The following is a 13,899-nucleotide window of genomic DNA, read 5'->3' as shown; positions in this document are numbered from 1 at the left end:
GAACCCCGGGTCAGATATCACAGATTCAGGACGGGGAACCCCGGGTCACATATCACAGATACAGGACAGGGAACCCCGGGTCAGATATCACAGATACAGGACAGGGAACCCCCGGGTCACATATCACAGATACAGGACAGGGAACCCCGGGTCAGATATCACAGATACAGGACGGGGAACCCCGGGTCAGATATCACAGATACAGGGCAGGGAACACCGGGTCACATATCACAGATACAGAACGGGGAAACCTGGGTCACATTTCACAGATACAGGGCGGGGAAACCTGGGTCACATATCACAGATACAGGACAGAGAACCCTGGGTCACATATCACAGATACAGGACAGAGAACCCCGGGTCACATATCACAGATACAGGACAGAGAACCCCGGGTCACATATCACAGATACAGGGAAGGGAACCCTGGGTCAGATATCACAGATACAGGATGGGGAACCCTGGGTCACATATCACAGATACAGGACAGAGAACCCCGGGTCACATATCACAGATACAGGACAGGGAACCCCGGGTCAGATATCACAGATACAGGACGGGGAACCCCGGGTCAGATATCACAGATACAGGGCAGGGAACCCCGGGTCACATATCACAGATACAGGACGGGGAAACCTGGGTCACATTTCACAGATACAGGGCGGGGAAACCTGGGTCACATATCACAGATACAGGACAGAGAACCCTGGGTCACATATCACAGATACAGGACAGAGAACCCCGGGTCAGGTATCACAGATACAGGATGGGGAACCCCGGGTCACATATTACAGATACAGGACAGGGAATCCCGGGTCACATATCACAGATACAGTGCTAGGAACCCCGGGTCACATATCACAGATACAGGACAGGGAACCCCGGGTCACATATCACAGATACAGGGCGGGGAACCCCGGGTCACATATCACAGATACAGGGCAGGGAACCCCGGGTCAGATATCACAGATACAGGGCGGGGAACCCCGGGTCAGATATCACAGATACAGGACAGGGAACCCTGGGTCACATATCACAGATACAGGGCGGGGAACCCTGGGTCACATATCACAGATTCAGGACAGGGAACCCCGGGTCACATATCACAGATACAGGACGGGGAACCCCGGGTCACATATCACAGATACAGGACGGGGAACCCTGGGTCACATATCACAGAAACAGGGCGGGGAACCCCGGGTCACATATCACAGATACATGGCAGGGAACCGCGGGTCACATATCACAGATACAGGACAGGGAACCCCGGGTCACATATCACAGATACAGGACAGGGAACCCCGGGTCACATATCACAGAAACAGGGCGGGGAACCCTGGGTCACATATCACAGATACAGGGCAGGGAACCGCGGGTCACATATCACAGATACAGGACGGGGAACCCTGGGTCACATATCACAGATACAGGACAGGGAACCGCGGGTCACATATCACAGATACAGGACGCGGAACCCTGGGTCACATATCACAGATACAGGGCGGGGAACCCCGGGTCACATATCACAGATAAAGGGCGGGGAACCCCGGGTCACATATCACAGATACAGGGCGGGGAACCCGGGGTCACATATCACAGATTCAGGACAGAGAACCCTGGGTCACATATCACAGATACAGGACGGAGAACCCTGGGTCAGATATCACAGATACAGGATGGGGAACCCCGGGTCACAGATCACAGATAAAGGACGGGGAACCCCGGGTCACATATCACAGAAACAGGGCGGGGAACCCCGGGTCACATATCACAGATACAGGGCAGGGAACCGCGGGTCACATATCACAGATACAGGACAGGGAAACCCGGGTCACATATCACAGAAACAGGGCAGGGAACCCCGGGTCACATATCACAGATACAGGGCAGGGAACCGCGGGTCACATATCACAGATACAGGACGGGGAACCCTGGGTCACATATCACAGATACAGGACAGGGAACCGCGGGTCACATATCACAGATACAGGACGCGGAACCCTGGGTCACATATCACAGATACAGGGCGGGGAACCCCGGGTCACATATCACAGATAAAGGGCGGGGAACCCCGGGTCACATATCACAGATACAGGGCGGGGAACCCCGGGTCACATATCACAGATACAGGACAGAGAACCCTGGGTCACATATCACAGATACAGGACAGGGAACCCCGAGTCAGATATCACAGATACAGGGCAGGGAACCCCGGGTCACATATCACAGATACAGGGCAGGGAACCGCGGGTCACATATCACAGATACAGGGCGGGGAACCCCGGGTCACATATCACAGATACAGGGCAGGGAACCCCGGGTCAGATATCACAGATACAGGGCGGGGAACCCCGGGTCAGATATCACAGATACAGGACAGGGAACCCTGGGTCACATATCACAGATACAGGGCGGGGAACCCTGGGTCACATATCACAGATTCAGGACAGGGAACCCCGGGTCACATATCACAGATACAGGACGGGGAACCCCGGGTCACATATCACAGATACAGGACGGGGAACCCTGGGTCACATATCACAGAAACAGGGCGGGGAACCCCGGGTCACATATCACAGATACATGGCAGGGAACCGCGGGTCACATATCACAGATACAGGACAGGGAACCCCGGGTCACATATCACAGATACAGGACAGGGAACCCCGGGTCACATATCACAGAAACAGGGCGGGGAACCCTGGGTCACATATCACAGATACAGGGCAGGGAACCGCGGGTCACATATCACAGATACAGGACGGGGAACCCTGGGTCACATATCACAGATACAGGACAGGGAACCGCGGGTCACATATCACAGATACAGGACGCGGAACCCTGGGTCACATATCACAGATACAGGGCGGGGAACCCCGGGTCACATATCACAGATAAAGGGCGGGAAACCCCGGGTCACATATCACAGATACAGGGCGGGGAACCCGGGGTCACATATCATAGATTCAGGACAGAGAACCCTGGGTCACATATCACAGATACAGGACGGAGAACCCTGGGTCAGATATCACAGATACAGGATGGGGAACCCCGGGTCACAGATCACAGATAAAGGACGGGGAACCCCGGGTCACATATCACAGAAACAGGGCGGGGAACCCCGGGTCACATATCACAGATACAGGGCAGGGAACCGCGGGTCACATATCACAGATACAGGACAGGGAAACCCGGGTCACATATCACAGAAACAGGGCAGGGAACCCCGGGTCACATATCACAGATACAGGGCAGGGAACCGCGGGTCACATATCACAGATACAGGACGGGGAACCCTGGGTCACATATCACAGATACAGGACAGGGAACCGCGGGTCACATATCACAGATACAGGACGCGGAAACCTGGGTCACATATCACAGAGACAGGGCGGGGAACCCCGGGTCACATATCACAGATAAAGGGCGGGGAACCCCGGGTCACATATCACAGATACAGGGCGGGGAACCCCGGGTCACATATCACAGATACAGGACAGAGAACCCTGGGTCACATATCACAGATACAGGACAGGGAACCCCGAGTCAGATATCACAGATACAGGGCGGGGAACCCCGGGTCACATATCACAGATACAGGGCGGGGAACCCCGGGTCACATATCACAGATACAGGACAGAGAACCCCGGGTCACATATCACAGATACAGGACAGGGAAACCCGGGTCACATCACAGATACAAGACAGGGAACCCCGGGTCAGATATCACAGATACAGGGCGGGGAACCCCGGGTCACATATCACAGATACAGGGCGGGGAACCCCGGGTCACATATCACAGATAAAGGGCGGGGAACCCCGGGTCACATATCACAGATACAGGGCGGGGAATCCTGGGTCAGATATCACAGATAAAGGACGGGGAACTCCGGGTCACATATCACAGATACAGGGCGGGGAACCCCGGGTCAGATATCACAGATAAAGGATGGGGAACCCTGGGTCAGATATCACAGATAAAGGACGGGGAACCCCGGGTCACATATCAAAGATACAGGGCGGGGAACCCTGGGTCACATATCATAGATACAGGACGGGGAACCCCGGGTCACATATCACAGATCCAGGGCGGGGAACCCCGGGTCACATATCATAGATACAGGACAGGGAACCCCGGGTCACATATCACAGATCCAGGGCGGGGAACCCCGGGTCACATATCACAGATACAGGATGGGGAATCCCGGGTCACATATCACAGATACAGGACAGAGAACCCTGGGTCACATATCATAGATACAGGACGGGGAACCCCGGGTCACATATCACAGATCCAGGGCGGGGAACCCCGGGTCACATATCACAGATACAGGATGGGGAATCCCGGGTCACATATCACAGATACAGGACAGGGAACCCCGGGTCACATATTACAGATACAGGGCAGGGAACCCCGGGTCATATATCACAGATACAGGACAGGGAACCCTGGGTCACATATCACAGAAACAGGGCGGGGAATCCCGGGTCAGATATCACAGATACAGGGCGGGGAACCCTGGGTCACATATCACAGATACAGGGCGGGGAACCCTGGTCAGATATCACAGATACAGGGCGGGGAACTCCGGGTCAGATATCACAGATACAGGACCGGGAACCCCGGGTCACATATCACAGATACAGGACGGGGGAACCCTAGGTCAGATATCACAGATACAGGATAGGGAACCCCGGGTCAGATATCACAGATACAGGACAGAGAACCCTGGTTCAGATATCACAGATACGGGACGGGGAACCCCGGGTCACATATCACAGATACAGGACGGGGAACCCTGGGTCACATATCACAGATACAGGGCGGGGAACCCTGGGTCAGATATCACAGATAGAGGACAGGGAACCCCGGGTCACATATCACAGATACAGGACAGAGAACCCTGGTTCAGATATCACAGATACAGGGCGGGGAACCCCGTGTCACATATCACAGATACAGGACGGGGAACCCTGGGTCACATATCACAGATACAGGGCGGGGAACCCCAGGTCACATATCACAGATACAGGACGGGGAACCCTGGGTCACATATCACAGATACAGGACAGGGAACCCCGAGTCAGATATCACAGATACAGGGCGGGGAACCCCGGGTCACATATCACAGATACAGGGCGGGGAACCCCGGGTCACATATCACAGATACAGGACAGAGAACCCCGGGTCACATATCACAGATACAGGACAGGGAAACCCGGGTCACATCACAGCTACAGGACAGGGAACCCCGGGTCAGATATCACAGATACAGGGCGGGGAACCCCGGGTCACATATCACAGATACAGGGCGGGGAACCCCGGGTCACATATCACAGATAAAGGGCGGGGAACCCCGGGTCACATATCACAGATACAGGGCGGGGAACCCTGGGTCAGATATCACAGATAGAGGACAGGGAACCCCGGGTCACATATCACAGATACAGTACAGAGAACCCTGGTTCAGATATCACAGATACAGGGCGGGGAACCCCGGGTCACATATCACAGATACAGGACGGGGAACCCTGGGTCACATATCACAGATACAGGGCGGGGAACCCCAGGTCACATATCACAGATACAGGACGGGGAACCCTGGGTCACATATCACAGATACAGGACAGGGAACCCCGAGTCAGATATCACAGATACAGGGCGGGGAACCCCGGGTCACATATCACAGATACAGGGCGGGGAACCCCGGGTCACATATCACAGATACAGGACAGAGAACCCCGGGTCACATATCACAGATACAGGACAGGGAAACCCGGGTCACATCACAGCTACAGGACAGGGAACCCCGGGTCAGATATCACAGATACAGGGCGGGGAACCCCGGGTCACATATCACAGATACAGGGCGGGGAACCCCGGGTCACATATCACAGATAAAGGGCGGGGAACCCCGGGTCACATATCACAGATACAGGGCGGGGAACCCTGGGTCAGATATCACAGATAAAGGACGGGGAACCCCGGGTCACATATCACAGATACAGGGCGGGGAACCCCGGGTCAGATATCACAGATAAAGGACGGGGAACCCTGGGTCAGATATCACAGATAAAGGACGGGGAACCCCGGGTCACATATCACAGATACAGGGCGGGGAACCCTGGGTCACATATCATAGATACAGGACGGGGAACCCCGGGTCACATATCACAGATCTAGGGCGGGGAACCCCGGGTCACATATCATAGATACAGGGCGGAGAACCCTGGGACAGATATCACAGATAAAGGACGGGGAACCCCAGGTCACATATCACAGATACAGGGCGGGGAACCCCGGGTCAGATATCACAGATAAAGGACGGGGAACCCTGGGTCAGATATCACAGATAAAGGACGGGGAACCCTGGGTCACATATCACAGATACAGGATGGGGAACCTCGGGTCACATATCACAGATACAGGACGGGGAACCCTGGGTCACATATCACAGATACAGGACGGGGAACCCCGGGTCACATATCACAGATACAGGACAGGGAACCCTAGGTCAGATATCACAGATACAGGATGGGGAACCGCGGGTCACATATCACAGATACAGGACAGGGAACCCCGGGTTACATATCACAGAAACAGGACAGGGAACCCCGGGTCACATATCACAGATACAGGACGGGGAACCCCGGGTCACATATCACAGATACAGGACAGGGAACCCTGGGTCAGATATCACAGATACAGGACGGGGAACCCTGGGTCACATATCACAGATACAGGGCGGGGAACCCCAGGTCACATATCACAGATACAGGGCGGGGAACCCCGGGTCACATATCACAGATACAGGACGGGGAACCCCGGGTCACATATCACAGATACAGGACGGGGAACCCCGGGTCACATATCACAGATACAGGACGGGGAACCCCGGGTCACATATCACAGATACAGGACAGGGAACCCCGGGTCACATATCACAGATACAGGACAGGGAACCCTGGGTCACATATCACAGATACAGGACGGGGAACCCTGGGTCACATATCACAGATACAGGACAGGGAACCCTGGGTCAGATATCACAGATACAGGACGGGGAACCCCAGGTCACATATCACAGATACAGGGCAGAGAACCCTAGGTCAGATATCACAGATACAGGGCGGGGAACCCCGGGTCACATATCACAGATACAGGACAGGGAACCCTGGGTCACATATCACAGATACAGGACGGAGAACCCTGGGTCAGATATCACAGATACAGGATGGGGAACCCCGGGTCACATATCACAGATACAGGATAGAGAACCCCGGGTCACATATCACAGATACAGGACAGGGAACCCTGGGTCACATATCACAGATACAGGACGGAGAACCCTGGGTCAGATATCACAGATACAGGATGGGGAACCCCGGGTCACAGATCACAGATAAAGGACGGGGAACCCCGGGTCACATATCACAGATACAGGACAGGGAACACCGGGTCACATATCACAGATACAGGACAGGGAACCCTGGGTCACATATTACAGATACAGGACAGGGAACCCCGGGTCACATATCACAGATACAGGATGGGGAATCCCGGGTCACATATCACAGATACAGGATGGGGAATCCCGGGTCACATATCACAGATACAGGACGGGGAACCCTGGGTCACATATCACAGATACAGGACAGGGAACCCTGGGTCACATATCACAGATACAGGACAGGGAACCCCGGGTCACATATCACAGATACAGGATGGGGGAGCCCGGGTCACATATCACAGATACAGGATGGGGAATCCCGGGTCACATATCACAGATACAGGACAGGGAACCCCGGGTCACATATCACAGATACAGGGCAGGGAACCCCGGGTCACATATCACAGATACAGGACAGGGAACCCTGGGTCACATATCACAGAAACAGGGCGGGGAATCCCGGGTCAGATATCACAGATACAGGGCGGGGAACCCTGGGTCACATATCACAGATACAGGGCGGGGAACCCTGGTCAGATATCACAGATACAGGGCGGGGAACCCCGGGTCAGATATCACAGATACAGGACTGGGAACCCCGGGTCACATATCACAGATACAGGACGGGGGAACCCCGGGTCAGATATCACAGATACAGGACTGGGAACCCCGGGTCACATATCACAGATACAGGACGGGGGAACCCCGGGTCAGATATCACAGATACAGGACAGAGAACCCTGGTTCAGATATCACAGATACAGGACAGGGAACCCCGGGTCACATATCACAGATACAGGACAGGGAACCCCGGGTCACATATCACAGATACAGGACAGGGAACCCCGGGTCACATATCACAGATACAGGACAGGGAACCCCGGGTCAGATATCACAGATACAGGACGGGGAACCCCGGGTCAGATATCACAGATACAGGACGGGGAACCCCGGGTCAGATATCACAGATTCAGGACGGGGAACCCCGGGTCACATATCACAGATACAGGACAGGGAACCCCGGGTCAGATATCACAGATACAGGACAGGGAACCCCCGGGTCACATATCACAGATACAGGACAGGGAACCCCGGGTCAGATATCACAGATACAGGACGGGGAACCCCGGGTCAGATATCACAGATACAGGGCAGGGAACCCCGGGTCACATATCACAGATACAGAACGGGGAAACCTGGGTCACATTTCACAGATACAGGGCGGGGAAACCTGGGTCACATATCACAGATACAGGACAGAGAACCCTGGGTCACATATCACAGATACAGGACAGAGAACCCCGGGTCACATATCACAGATACAGGACAGAGAACCCCGGGTCACATATCACAGATACAGGGAAGGGAACCCTGGGTCAGATATCACAGATACAGGATGGGGAACCCTGGGTCACATATCACAGATACAGGACAGAGAACCCCGGGTCACATATCACAGATACAGGACAGGGAACCCCGGGTCAGATATCACAGATACAGGACGGGGAACCCCGGGTCAGATATCACAGATACAGGGCAGGGAACCCCGGGTCACATATCACAGATACAGGACGGGGAAACCTGGGTCACATTTCACAGATACAGGGCGGGGAAACCTGGGTCACATATCACAGATACAGGACAGAGAACCCTGGGTCACATATCACAGATACAGGACAGAGAACCCCGGGTCACATATCACAGATACAGGACAGAGAACCCCGGGTCACATATCACAGATACAGGGAAGGGAACCCTGGGTCAGATATCACAGATACAGGATGGGGAACCCTGGGTCACATATCACAGATACAGGACGGGGAACCCTGGGTCACATATCCCAGATACAGGACGGGGAACCCTGGGTCAGGTATCACAGATACAGGACGGGGAACCCTGGGTCAGATATCACAGATAAAGGATGGGGAACCCTGGGTCAGATATCACAGATACAGGACGGGGAACCCTGGGTCAGGTATCACAGATGAAGGACGGGTAACCCTGGGTCAGGTATCACAGATGAAGGACAGGAAACCTTGGGTCAGGTATCACAGATGAAGGACAGGGAATCTTGGGTCAGGTATCACAGATAAAGGATGGGGAACCCTGGGTCAGATATCACAGATACAGGACGGAGAACCCTGGGTCACATATCACAGATAAAGGGCGGGGAACCCTGTGACAGATATCACAGATACAGGACGGGGAACCCTGGGTCAGGTATCACAGATGAAGGACGGGGAACCCTGGGTCAGGTATCACAGATGAAGGACAGGGAATCTTGGGTCAGGTATCACAGATGAAGGACGGGGAACCCTGGGTCAGGTGTCACAGATGAAGGACAGGGAACCCTGGGTCAGGTATCACAGATGAAGGACGGGGGAACCCTGGGTCAGGTATCACAGATGAAGGACAGGAAACCTTGGGTCAGGTATCACAGATGAAGGACAGGGTACCCTGGGTCAGGTATCACAGATGAAGGACGGGGAACCCTGGGTCAGGTATCACAGATGAAGGACAGGGAACCCAGTGTGATGGGATTTCTTCATCTAAAGGGCACATCAGCAGCTGAAATTCATCTAGTCAAGGTGTACAGTGATAATGTCATGTCACGGAAACAGGTTTGGTGCGCTGCCTTTGATAATGGCAGGACAGACGATCAAGATGAGCAGCATCCACCACAGATGACAATTTGTGCCGCATTGAGGAGTGATTCAGGAGGACAGACGCGTTAGTGATATCGCTGAGGAACTGACTGCTGTGCACAACACTGAACATGAGCAACTGGGGTCCAGGAAAAGCTGCGTCCAACTCACACACACCTGCCTGTTATGATCCGTGCCATATCTCCTTTCTGACTCTAGGTGTCACTCTCTGCCTCCTGGTCTGTCTAGTAGTTTCCACTCTGTGACCTGGCAGGGTTGATTACCTAGTTATGTGCATCTGTGGTTTGCACCTGGGAAGCTGCTATTTATCCTCTGTTCACAAGCATTCCTGGGCCAGTTCATCAAGTCTACCTTTGAGGCTGCAATCTCTCAGCTCATTGTTAATGGACTACTGAGTAGATGGCCTGCATTCTCCCAGTACTCAGGTAACCTCCATTCTCTCAGCTCATCATTAATGGACTATTGAGTAGCTGGCCTGCATTCTCCCAGTACTCAGGTAACCTGCATTCTCTCAGCTCATCATTTATGGACTATTGAGTAGCTGGCCTGCATTCTCCCAGTACTCAGGTAACCTCCATTCTCTCAGCTCATCGTTAATGGACTATTGAGTAGCTGGCCTGCATTCTCCCAGTAGTCAGGTAACCTGCATTCTCTCAGCTCATCATTAAGGAACTACTGAGTAGCTGGCCTGCATTCTCCCAGTACTCAGGTAACCTTCATTCTCTCAGCTCATCGTTAATGGACTACTGAGTAGCTGGCCTGCATTCTCCCAGTAGTCAGGTAACCTGCATTCTCTCAGCTCATCGTTAATGGACTATTGAGTAGCTGGCCTGCATTCTCCCAGTACTCAGGTAACCTGCATTCTCTCAGCTCATCGTTAATGGACTACTGAGTAGCTGGCCTGCATTCTCCCAGTACTCAGGTAACCTTCATTCTCTCAGCTCATCATTAATGGACTATTGAGTAGCTGGCCTGCATTCTCTCAGTACTCAGGTAACCTGCATTCTCTCAGCTCATCGTTAATGGACTACTGAGTAGCTGGCCTGCATTCTCCCAGTACTATGCTATCCTGCATAGCTGCACTGCATTCTCCCAATGTAAGTGGGTGGTGGTGCGGTGTAGTGCCTGCTGCCGTGCAGGTGTAGACTCACTACTCACCAGGCGCCGCACTCTCTCACCTTCAGGTCACGGAACCTTCAACGGACCTGGAAATCTTCAGTTGGACCCGGACACGGCGATCCCCTCTCGGAGCTGATGACGGATGAACTGGGGAGAAAGTAAACCAACTTAACGGGGAATATCAACCCTTCTTCCACCGGAAAAGGCGATACCCAGGGGTGGCGGCGACCTTCACCGGTTGGGTGAAAGGTCATCACCGGCACAAAGCCTCAGCCACCCAATTTTCACACACTCGCACTCTCGCATGTAGTGTGATAAAAGGGGTTCTCACGTCCGTGAGCATACCCCTATTCCGGCGCTCAGGGGACAGACAGACAAAAGGGACAGATGGACACAGATGTTACCCACCGTTGCCAATCTTGCACTGCGAACTTCTCCACTTACAGGTCCCTGTAAGGAGGCAAACACACAACAGCCGTGCAGGGCCCAACGCTATACTGGTGTAACACCACTACACCAACTATAACGGCAGAGCCCTCACACTAGCTCTGTGGGTATGGTGCAACAAACTAGACACAAACTATCAGCAAACTTGGCCCTGCACGGAAACAACACACATCTCAATGTCACAGTACAAGGTTACACGGTGCTGTCCCTTTAAATCCCTACCTGCTCTCCGGGATGTGGGCGCCGTACAGCCTACCCACCTCCTGCACACTTACTTGGGCCTACTGCCCCCTTACTGACCACAGGCCAGAGGCCTGACTTTGCCCCAAGGCCTAGCGCCCACCTAACTTCGTGCCCGCGGGGTGACCTGGGCCTAATGCCCAGGGTCACCTTATATCCCTAGTGGCCGCAAATTAACTAGGGCCTAATGCCCTCTAATGTGGCCCAGGCCTAATGCCTGCTGTTACCCACGGGCCTAGTGCCCGCCTGCAGCGTCACAGGCCTGTGGCCTGACTGTGCCCACGGGCCTAATGCCCGTTCCCTGGTGGTCTAGGGAGGAAAGAGGGGGTGAGATCAGCCTCACTGAGGCCTCACCTGGTCCATGGGTCTCCGGCACCCTCTTCTGCAGCTGACCCGTCCTATCCAGCGGCGTTGCCTCCGCTCCTCCGCGTCCAGCCTCCGCTGGACATCTTCTTTCAGGAGCCCGGCATCTTTTGGCCTCTCCAGCGGCCACCGGAGCTCTTCTCCCCACGGCCGCCATCTTCTTCGCCGCCTCTATTGTCCGTCCTGCACTTCGCTGCTCTTCAGCGCGGCCTCCTCTGTCTTCGGCTCCCGCCCAGCATCTGACGTCACACACCGGGGGCAGGGCCTATTATGCGGCGAGTGCCAATTGGCTCACCGCGCCCACCCGTGATTAGCTGGCACCCCGCGAGCCGTGATTGGCTTGCGGATGGCGCCGGATTTGAAATCCGATGGGTGGCGCTTCTCATTGGCGGCCAAATTGGCGCCAAGTTTAAAGCGCTGCTGCCGCGGCGCTGCCCGACACCGCTGCCAGTCTGGTGCAGGGAAACGTCTGATCCCTGCACCGGACACCCGCCGCTGCAATTCTGATGTGCCCTGTGACACAGGGCACATCTCTACACCAGTACTCAGGTAACCTGTATAGCTGAGCTGCATTCTCCCAGTACTCAGGTAACCTGTATAGCTGAGCTGCATTCTCCCAGTACTCAGGTAACCTGTATAGCTGACCTGCATTCTCCCAGTACTCAGGTAACCTGTATAGCTGACCTGCATTCTCCCAGTACTCAGGTAACCTGTATAGCTGAGCTGCATTCTCCCAGTACTCAGGTAACCTGTATAGCTGACCTGCATTCTCCCAGTACCCTGCTATCCTGCATAGCTGGCCTGCATTCTCCCAGTACTCTGCTATCCTGCATAGCTGGCCTGCATTCTCCCAGTACTCAGGTAACCTGTATAGCTGAGCTGCATTCTCCCAGTACTCAGGTAACCTGTATAGCTGAGCTGCATTCTCCCAGTACTCAGGTAACCTGTATAGCTGACCTGCATTCTCCCAGTACCCTGCTATCCTGCATAGCTGGCCTGCATTCTCCCAGTACTCTGCTATCCTGCATAGCTGGCCTGCATTCTCCCAGTACTCAGGTAACCTGTATAGCTGAGCTGCATTCTCCCAGTACTCAGGTAACCTGTATAGCTGAGCTGCATTCTCCCAGTACTCAGGTAACCTGTATAGCTGGCCTGCATTCTCCCAGTACTCAGGTAACCTGTATAGCTGAGCTGCATTCTCCCAGTACTCAGGTAACCTGTATAGCTGAGCTGCATTCTCCCAGTACCCTGCTATCCTGCATAGCTGGCCTGCATTCTCCCAGTACTCTGCTATCCTGCATAGCTGGCCTGCATTCTCCCAGTACTCAGGTAACCTGTATAGCTGACCTGCATTCTCCCAGTACTCAGGTAACCTGTATAGCTGGCCTGCATTCTCCCAGTACTCAGGTAACCTGTATAGCTGGCCTGCATTCTCCCAGTACTCAGGTAACCTGTATAGCTGACCTGCATTCTCCCAGTACTCAGGTAACCTGTATAGCTGGCCTGCATTCTCCCAGTACTCTGCTATCCTGTATAGCTGACCTGCATTCTCCCAGTACTCAGGTAACCTGTATAGCTGGCCTGCATTCTCCCAGTACTCAGGTAACCTGTAT

The sequence above is a fragment of the Pseudophryne corroboree genome (genome assembly GCF_028390025.1).
Source record: "Pseudophryne corroboree isolate aPseCor3 chromosome 2 unlocalized genomic scaffold, aPseCor3.hap2 SUPER_2_unloc_5, whole genome shotgun sequence".
NCBI classification, from domain to species: Eukaryota; Metazoa; Chordata; class Amphibia; order Anura; family Myobatrachidae; genus Pseudophryne; species Pseudophryne corroboree.
This window is presented reverse-complemented; position numbering follows the sequence as displayed.